Below are 10739 nucleotides of genomic sequence, written 5' to 3'. Positions count from 1 at the left end.
TTTGAGCCACATGACTGTGAGTAAATGATGACATGAATTTTCAGTTTTGGGTGAACTTTTCCTTTAATTACATTTATTGTCATTACTCATTCACAACGCATTCTTGCTGTTAAGCCACCAAAACGAAAATATATGCAACAAAATCATTATGGGTCTCGATGTTTTGCACAAGATGCTGTAAATGACACAAAAGCCATTACTGCAAATATGCAAAGGGAAATAACAAGATATTAATAATAACTAGATGGGTACATTTCCTGAAGAAAATGTGAGTGGTGCTTGCCGTGGCAAAACTCGTCAAATAGCATTTTCTAACTTGTTGCGAAGCACTAAAATAATGGTCATAGAATGTTGCTATCATGTGTTTTTCATGATGGTAGCATGTAGGTGTTATGTTTGTTAGCATGATGCTAGCATGTTTTAGTACGTTGATAGGTGATGCTATCATGTGTTAGCAGGATACCAGCACGTTTTTAGCATGTTTTAGCACTTCGCTAGGTGAAACTAGCATGTGTAAGCACGTTTTTAGCTTGTTTTAGCACTTCGCTAGTTGATGCTAGCAGGTGTTAGCCTGATGCTTGCACATTTTTAGCATGTTTTAGCACTTCGCTAGGCGATGCTAGCATTTGTGAGCATGATGTTAGCACGTTTTTAGCAAGTTTTAGCACTTCGCTAGGCAATGCTAACATGTGTTAGCAGGATGATAGCACGTTTTTATCATGTTTTAGCACTTCGCTAGTTGATGTTAGCATGATGCTAGCACTTTGTTAGCATGTTTTAGCACTTCGCTAGGCGATGCTAGCATGTGTTAATATGATTGTCAGCATGTGATGAAACCACCACGCAGACCACACAAATGCGTGGGGCCCCGGACATTGGGGGGCCCTTGCCACAGTAGGAAAGCTCCGCAAAAACCGCTTGAGGGGTGTCATGTCACATGTCATTCTGATGTCAGTGCTCTCAGAGCTGTTCGTGTTAGAGGTCTATGACCCATGACCCATGTAGATTGGGTCAGTTTTTCAAGTAGGACTTTTAGTTCAGGTTTGTAATTTATGAAAATAATATACAGATCTTACGAACTTGTTTCGTGCATGTGCTCTCACTCACAGATACGTGTGAACGGATGAGTTAGGGGCCTTCATACCGAACGTGTTTTGCCTACCTCTGCTCTGTTAGTAAACGCGTGCTGGATGAACTTGCATACCTGCTGCACCGTGTCTCGCTGTTTCTTCAGTGTCTCACAGCAAAGGTGTGGCGGTGGCTTAGTGGGCAAATGCACATAACTGGTAATCAGGAGGTTGCTGGTTTGATCCCCACAGTCACCACCATTGTGTCCTTGAGTAAGACACTTAACTCCAGGTTGCTCTGGGGGGATTGTCCCTGTAATAAGTGCACTGTAAGTCACTTTGGATAAAAGCATCTACCAAATGCATAAATGTAAATGTCACAGGGAAGTTTTTTGACAAAGTGTCAGAAGTTAATAAGAGTTTCATCTCTCATATAGGCGCGAATACAGGCGAATAGGGGCGAATAGATGCGAATAGATGCAAATAGGGGCAATAGACACTAATAGGGGCAAATAGATGCCAATAGGGGCGAATAGATGCGAATAGGGGCGAATAGACGCAAATAGGGGGAATAGACACGAATAGGGGCAAATAGATGCCAATAGGGGCGAATAGACGCCAATAGGGGCGAATAGACACAAATGGGGGGAATAGACACCAATAGGGGCGAATAGACGCCAATAGGGGTGAATAGACGCGAATAAGGCGAATAGGGGCGAATAGACGTGAATAGGGGCGAATAGACGCCAATAGGGGCGAATAGACGCAAATAAGGGCGAATAGAGACTAATAGACGCCAATACGGGCGAATAGGGGCTAATAGATGCCAATAGGCGAATAGACGCCAATAGGGGTGAATAGACGCAAATAAGGGCGAATAGAGACTAATAGACGCCAATACGGGCGAATAGGGGCTAATAGATGCCAATGGGGCGAATAGACGCCAATAGGGGTGAATGGACGCGAATAAGGGCGAATAGAGACTAATAGATGCCAATACGGGCGATTAGGGGCGAATAGAGACTAATAGACGCCAATACGGGCGAATAGAGACTAATAGACGCCAATACGGGCGAATAGAGACTAATAGATGCCAATACGGGCGATTAGGGGCGAATAGACGCCAATAGGGGTGAATAGACGCGAATAAGGGCGAATAAAGACTAATAGACGCCAATACGGGCGAATAGAGACTAATAGATGCCAATACGGGCGATTAGGGGCTAATAGATGCTAATAGGGGTGAATAGACGCCAATACGGGCGAATAGAGACTAATAGACGCCAATACGGGCGAATAGGGGCGAATAAGGGCGAATAGAGACTAATAGACGCCAATACGGGCGAATAGAGACTAATAGATTCCAATAGAGACTAATAGATGCCAATAGGGGCGAATAGATGCCAATAGGGGCGAATAGAGACTAATAGACACCAATACGGGCGAATAGGGGCGAATAGATGCGAATAGGAGCGAATAGACGCAAATAGGGGGAATAGACACGAATAGGGGCGAATAGACGCGAATAGGGCGAATAGATGCCAATAGGGGCAAATAGACGCGAAATAGGGGAATAGACGCGAATAGGGGGAATAGACACGAATAGGGGCAAATAGACGCAAATAGGGGGAATAGACACGAATAGGGGCAAATAGACGCAAATAGGGGGAATAGACGCGAATAGGGGGAATAGACACGAATAGGGGCAAATAGACGCAAATAGGGGGAATAGACGCAAATAGGGGCAAATAGACGCCAATAGGGGCGAATGGGGCGAATAGACGCAAATGGGCAAATAGACGCCAATAGGGGCGAGTAGACGCCAATAGGGGTGAATAGTCGCGAATAAGGGCGAATAGGGGCTAATAGATGCCAATAGGGGCGAATAGATGCGAATAGGGGCGAATAGAGACTACTAGACGCGAATAGGGGTGAATAGACGCAAATGGGGGAATAGACGCAAATGGGGGAATAGACACGAATAGGGGCGAATAGACGCCAATAGGGGCGAATAGACGCCAATAGGGGTGAATAGAGACTAATAGATGCCAATAGGGGCGAATAGGGGCTAATAGATGCCAATAGGGGCGAATAGGGGCTAATAGATGCCAATAGGGGCGAATAGATGCGAATAGGGGCGAATAGAGACTAATAGACGCCAATAGGGGTGAATAGATGCGAATAGGGGCGAATAGATGCGAACAGGGGCGAATAGACGCAAATGGGGGAATAGACACGAATAGGGGCAAATAGATGCCAACAGGGGCGAATAGAGACTACTAGACGCGAATAAGGGCGAATAGGGGTGAATAGACCGAATAGGGGCGAATAGACTCCAATAGGGCAAATAGACGCGAATAAGGGCGAATAGAGACTAATAGACGCCAATAGGGGTGAATAGACGCAAATAAGGGTGAATAGACGCAAATAAGGGCGAATAGAGACTAATAGACTTAACACGGGCTGAATAGGGGCTAATAGATGCCAATAGGGCTAATAGACGTCAATAGGGGTGAATGGACTGAATAAGGGCTTAATAGAGACTAATAGACCTAATACGGGCTGAATAGAGACTAATAGATGCCAATACGGGCTGAATAGGGGCTAATAGATGCTAATAGGGGTGAATAGACTAATACGGGCTTAATAGAGACTAATAGACGTAACACGGCTGAATAGGGGCTAATAAAGGCGAATAGAGACTAATAGACTCCAATACGAGCGAATAGAGACTAATAGATGCCAATAGGGGCGAATAGATGCCAATAGGGGCGAATAGAGACTAATAGACACCAATACGGGCGAATAGATGCGAATAGGGGCGAATAGAGACTAATAGACGCCAATACGGGCTTAATAGAGGCTAATAGATGCTAATAGGGCTAATAGATGCTAACAGAGGCTAATAGATCTAAATGGGGAATAGACACTAATAGGGGCAAATAGATGCCAACAGGGGCTTAATAGAGACTACTAGACCTAATAAGGGCTTAATAGGGTGAATAGACTAATAAGGCTAATAGGGGTGAATAGACCTAATAGAGCTAATAGATGCCAATAGGGGCGAATAGACTCGAATAAGGGCGAATAGAGACTAATAGACGCCAATAGGGGTGAATAGACGCAAATAAGGGTGAATAGACGCAAATAAGGGCGAATAGAGACTAATAGACGCCAATACGGGCGAATAGGGGCTAATAGATGCCAATAGGGGCGAATAGACGCCAATAGGGGTGAATGGACGCGAATAAGGGCGAATAGAGACTAATAGACGCCAATACGGGCGAATAGAGACTAATAGATGCCAATACGGGCGAATAGGGGCTAATAGATGCTAATAGGGGTGAATAGACTAATACGGGCTTAATAGAGACTAATAGACGCTAACACGGGCTTAATAGGGCTAATAAGGGCTTAATAGAGACTAATAGACGCAATAGGGCTTAATAGATGCCAATAGGGGCTAATAGAGACTAATAGACACCAATACGGGCTTAATAGGGCTAATAGATGCTAATAGGAGCTAATAGACTAAATAGGGGAATAGACACCTAATAGGGGCTTAATAGACTCAATAGGGGCAAATAGATGCTAATAGGGCGTAATAGAGCTAAATAGGGGAATAGACACGTAATAGGGGCAAATAGACTCAAATAGGGGAATAGACTAAATAGGGGAATAGACACTAATAGGGGCAAATAGACTAAATAGGGGAATAGACACTAATAGGGGCAAATAGGGGAATAGACGTAATAGGGGAATAGACACTAATAGGGGCAAATAGACCTAAATAGGGGAATAGACGCTAAATAGGGGCAAATAGACTGCCAATAGGGGCTTAATGGAGGCTAGTAGACGTCAATAGGGCTAGTAGACGCTAATAGGGGTGAATAGTCGCTAATAAGGGCTTAATAGAGACTAATAGACGTAATACGGGCTAATAGACGTAATAGGGCCGTAATAGACGCTAAATGGGGAATAGACTAAATGGGGAATAGACACTAATAGGGGCAAATAGACATCAATAGGGGTGAATAGACTGAATAAGGGCTTAATAGAGACTAATAGACACCAATACAGGCTGATTAGGGGCTAATAGATGCCAATACGGGTGAATAGACGCCAATACGGGCGAATAGAGACTAATAGACGCCAATATGGGCGAATGGGGGCGAATAGAGACTAATAGATGCCAATAGGGGCGAATAGGGGCTAATAGATGCCAATAGGGGCGAATAGAGACTAATAGACTCCAATACGGGCGAATAGGGGCGAATAGATGCGAATAGGGGTGAATAGACGCCAATACGGGCGAATAGAGACTAATAGACGCCAATACGGGCGAATAGGGGCGAATAGGGGCGAATAAGGGCGAATAGAGACTAATAGACGCCAATACGGGCGAATAGAGACTAATAGATGCCAATAGGGGCGAATAGATGCCAATAGGGGCGAATAGAGACTAATAGACACCAATACGGGCGAATAGGGGCGAATAGATGCGAACAGGAGCGAATAGACTAAATAGGGGAATAGACACCTAATAGGGGCGAGTAGGGGCTTAATAGACCAATAGGGCAAATAGATGCGAATAGGGGCGAATAGACTAATAGGGGAATAGACACTAATAGGGGCAAATAGACTCAAATAGGGGGAATAGACTCAAATAGGGAATAGACACGAATAGGGGCAAATAGACACGAATAGGGGCAAATAGACGCAAATAGGGGGAATAGACGCGAATACGGGGAATAGACGCGAATAGGGGGAATAGACACGAATAGGGGCAAATAGACGCAAATAGGGGGAATAGACGCAAATAGGGGCAAATAGACGCCAATAGGGGCGAATGGGGCGAATAGACGCAAATGGGCGAGTAGACGCCAATAGGGGCGAGTAGACGCCAATAGGGGTGAATAGTCGCGAATAAGGGCGAATAGAGACTAATAGACGCCAATACGGGCGAATAGACGCGAATAGGGTCGAATAGACGCAAATGGGGGAATAGACGCAAATAGGGGAATAGACACGAATAGGGGCAAATAGACACCAATAGGGGTGAATAGACGCGAATAAGGGCGAATAGAGACTAATAGACGCCAATACAGGCGATTAGGGGCTAATAGATGCCAATACGGGTGAATAGACGCCAATACGGGCGAATAGAGACTAATAGACGCCAATATGGGCGAATGGGGCGAATAAGGGCGAATAGAGACTAATAGATGCCAATAGGGGCGAATAGGGGCTAATAGATGCCAATAGGGGCGAATAGAGACTAATAGACGCCAATACGGGCGAATAGGGGCGAATAGATGCGAATAGGGGCGAATAGATGTGAACAGGGGCGAATAGATGCAAATGGGGGAATAGACACGAATAGGGGCAAATAGATGCCAACAGGGGCGAATAGATGCGAATAGGGGCAAATAGATGCAAATAGGGGGAATAGACACGAATAGGGGCAAATAGACGCCAACAGGGGCGAATAGAGACTACTAGACGCGAATAGGGGTGAATAGATGCAAATAGGGGGAATAGACATGAATAGGGGCAAATAGATGCCAATAGGGGCAAATAGATGCGAATAGGGGCAAATAGATGCAAATAGGGGGAATAGACACGAATAGGGGCAAATAGACGCAAATAGGGGCGAATAGACGCAAATAGGGGGAATAGACGCGAATAGGGGCAAATAGATGCCAATAGGGGCGAATAGATGCGAATAGGGGCGAATAGACGCCAATAGGGGCGAATGGGGCGAATAGGGGTGAATGGGGCGAATAGACGCAAATGGGGGAATAGACGCAAATAGGGCGAGTAGACGCCAATAGGGGCAAGTAGACGCCAATAGGGGCGAATAGACGCGAATAAGGGCGAATAGATACTAATAGACGCCAATAAGGGCGAATAGAGAATAATAGACGCCAATACGGGTGAATAGGGGCTAATAGATGCCAATAGGGGTGAATAGATGCGAACAGGGGTGAATAGACGCCAATGGGGCGAATGGATCAAATGGGGCGAATAGGGGCAGATTGGGGCGAATAGATGCAAATTGGGCGAATATAATATTATCATATTATAATGACAAACTGGAAAATATGCATTCATGTTTCAGTAAACATTTTGAATGTACTTGAATGTGCTACAACGGCTGATAGGATGAATTTTTAAGTGAAGTACTTCGCAATGGGGTTGATCGGTTGCTTGGGTCCCCAGAAACCGTATCTCCGCCTCTGGGTGCGCGGTATCTGTGCAATGTCATGCACATCATGCATCATATATATGTTGTCATGCATTACAGTGCCGTGCAGAGCTGAAGTCTTTGTCATCATTGGGCAGATCTGAGGGCAGGGGATTTCCACAGCATTCTAACACTTCTGTCGTTTGAATATCTGCCACCATCTGAGTCAGGGGTCCTTCATCTTACTTCTCATTTTCTCTCACACACATTCTACTTTCATCTCTATGCAAATACTCTCTATACGGCTAAATCGCACCTTGGGTCGTCTGATCGGGGCAGAGGGTGCAGTTCCCGTCATGTTTACAGTAAACGATGAAGTATCTGAATCAAAGGGGCTGACCCTGATGGAGAGAATTTCACATTCACTGAAGCAGCAACAGATGAAAGCCTTAATCAATACAGACAGGAACACTGATCTGAAATCATATTGAAACTGAATGGAAAACAGTTCTTCAGTTATGTCTGTTTATGTTCACTACATGTGCACAGTACGTTCAAATATCTGTGCAATGCAAATAATGACTTAGAATATGAAAAAGTGCTTGTATTATAATTTGTAATCAGTTCTGATCATCAAAGACACGAGGAAGCATCCAACAAGAACTTAAAATATCGACACAGTAATTCTGTTGTAATTATGGTCAATGATCCCAAAAATATTTGGACACTTAAGTGACACATTTATTTAATTGCATTGACATTGAGAGACCCGGTGTAGCAGAAATGCAACGTTTGTTCACAGTAAAACTTTTATTATTATTATTATTATTATTATTAATGGTAATTAAATGGTAGTAGCTTGGTCTTCGGCCACTCCTCCACCCTCTAACTGACGACAGCCGCGCCTCCCCGGGTGGATCGGAGGCAGACATCTGACTCCTGGTATACGGAACGCCACGCCGTGTTCTCAGGGAACAGAAGGGGTCTCCCCCGCCCCTGGCAGCGGTTCTCCCGCTCCAGGCAGTCGACCGGGAGCCCCTCCACGCACGTGGTCGGCGGTCCTCTCTTGACCCTGCCGTGTTTAGCGGCTGGTAGGGGTCTCCCCCACCCCTGGCCACTCCAGGCCGTCCAGGCGGCCGGCTAGGAGCCCCTTATCCCCTCGCGGTCGGCTGGCCATTCCTCCGCTTCCAGGCGGTCGTCTAGGAGCCCCTTATCCCCTCGCGGTCGGTGGCCATTCCTCCGCTTCCAGGCGGTCGTCTAGGAGCCCCTTATCCCCTCGCGGTCGGCGGCCATTCCTCCACTTCCAGGCGGCAATTTGGTTGCTTAGGAGACTCACAGCATGTAGAGGCTCATGCTACTCTCCACGATCCACACACAACTCGCCACACACCCCATTGAGAGCGAGAACCACTAATCACCACCACGAGGAGGTTACCCCATGTGAATCTACCCTCCCTAGCAACCGGCCCAATTTTGATTCAAACTCACGACTCTAGGGGTGGTAGTCAGTGTCAATACTCACTGAGAAACCTAGGGCCCCCCAAAATGTTTGTTTTAATAATATTTTTACAGGTGAAATATAAACATAAATGATGATGACGGATAAATATTAAATGCCGTGGAACGATATTTACAGAGTAATTCATTATTTTGTAAAGGGGTCAAAATAACCAGTTTCGCTTATGATTTTGGAGCAAAACTACAGGTCAAAAAATATACATTAGAAAGCTGAAAACGTCATTATTTTATTTCTACACAGAGATAGGTAGATGTTTTACTAAAACCAGCTAACTTCAGCATCTCTTGTTGCATTATATGCCAATGGTGCGAGTCCAAATATGGGAAAACACACTTCATTTGTGTCATTTTTCCAAAGTTTGAGTGCCTGAAACTCCAGTAGTGTTAAAGATATCATAATATCCTTTTAGATTCAGCTTCAGAATGAACTTTTCTGTTTGTATCATAATTTGTTAGTCCCTACGTGGTTCATTCTCAGAGATATGGGGCTCTCAATGTGGCTCCATCTGTAAATTCTTACATTTTACCCATTTTCAATGGTCGAAATTCATATGTGGGTCACATGGTATGAAGCTAGTGTTTCTTGTCCAGCACAACTAAGATCCGAAGTACAAATAATGTTGAAACTAGAAATGTACCTTTTATTATGTAAAGGAAAAACAATCGTCAAAATTGCAATTTTTGACAGTCGGTAAAGCGACGCTTGTGGCTCTTCAGTTAATATCTACATCTACTTTGCATAAGCAAACATTTTCATTTTGACCCGTTTACAAAATAATGGATGACTCTGTAAATTACGTTCAATGCTATTTAATATTTATGTTTATCTTCTCCCAGGAAAAGTATTAATGAAATCTAAAAAGTTCAGCTGGGTAATTTTAATGCACTCAATGTCTGATTTTTAAGGATGTTTGTTCACAATGTCAGCACTGTGTTGAGTCGCAACAAAGTTTGTGATTATTCTTTCCGATGGGTTCAACAGACACACTCTAAAACAAGTTTTATCGGCCCGTTTTGAGAAATTAAAGTCCTGTTACACACACACTGCAGTCGTGACACAGTCTGAAAGAAGGTGATGCTTGTCAGATCGTGTCGTCCGCCTGCGTTCAGCTGACAGAAGCAGGTTGTTATCAGCGGATTCAAAATGACTGACCGTCCCGATGAGTTATGAGAATCAATCGAGGGGCGTTCACTCTGGCATGCAGTGATTCAAACCGGAACCATGACATGAATTGTGTATTTTGACATATTCGTCCTCAGTTAAACCTGTGCTAATGTGTAGTTCAGGTTGTCCGAATGGCTCGTATGACGTTTCTCTCTGTGTGTGTGTGTGTGTGTGTGTGTGTGTGTGTGTGTGTGTGTGACAGTCTGTGATATCACAGAGATGTGGGAGGTGTTGTAGCTGTGATGTGGTGTGTGTGTGAGTCATTGTCAGTGTATGAAAATAGTCGAGTCAGATAATTCGCTGCGTTGTCAGACATCTTCGAGACACTCGAATTGCTGTCTGTTCGTCGAGAGGGTAATATCGACTTCTTAATTACGGATTGCAACACGCATGTCCTCACCCAAGGTAAAACTCAATGTGGTTTGGCTGTTTTGTAGATGGTGTCTGGCATGACCTTTGCTATTTAGGAGTTTCTCTGTGGCAAGATCTTACTCATCTATTATAGTTCTTCAGATGTGACCTTTTAAACTAGCAGTAGCAGTGCGTTCTGTTTGTAACGAGGACAGTGTTTGGGGTGAGATAGTTTGGTGGAGTTTACAATGTTGCAATCTGAATGTGATGCTTCATTGTAGCACTTTAGATTGACACAGTTGCACGTCCATAATTCACACTTACAAGTTCTGAAGAGGAGATCTGTTAGATTGTGTCACAGAAACTCCCTTGGGAAAAAAGAATATACTTATGCACACTTTATTCGTGGGCGCTTCAGTATCCTAAAATATATCGCTGACGGGTTAAAGTC

At 44.5% G+C, this 10739-nt stretch overlaps 1 protein-coding gene across 3 annotated transcripts in view; it reads left to right on the top strand.

Moving 5' to 3' along the window:
- The window catches only part of LOC127653539 (zinc finger E-box-binding homeobox 2-like), a 52901-nt gene that overhangs the window by 12057 nt on the left and 30105 nt on the right, over positions 1 to 10739 (top strand). The window contains exon 1 of one of the 3 annotated variants that reach the window (XM_052140236.1): positions 10215 to 10342. The exons of the other annotated variants lie outside the window; for them this stretch is intronic. The gene's annotated coding sequence lies outside the window, so the exon portion shown is untranslated. Of the gene's footprint in view, positions 1 to 10214; positions 10343 to 10739 lie in introns of those variants that run through there. 3 annotated transcript variants of the gene reach the window in all.

The sequence above is a fragment of the Xyrauchen texanus genome, chromosome 13, assembly GCF_025860055.1.
Source record: "Xyrauchen texanus isolate HMW12.3.18 chromosome 13, RBS_HiC_50CHRs, whole genome shotgun sequence".
NCBI lineage: Eukaryota > Metazoa > Chordata > Actinopteri > Cypriniformes > Catostomidae > Xyrauchen > Xyrauchen texanus.
The sequence above is the reverse complement of the archived record's forward strand: the minus strand, read 5'-3'. Positions and strand labels throughout refer to the sequence as shown.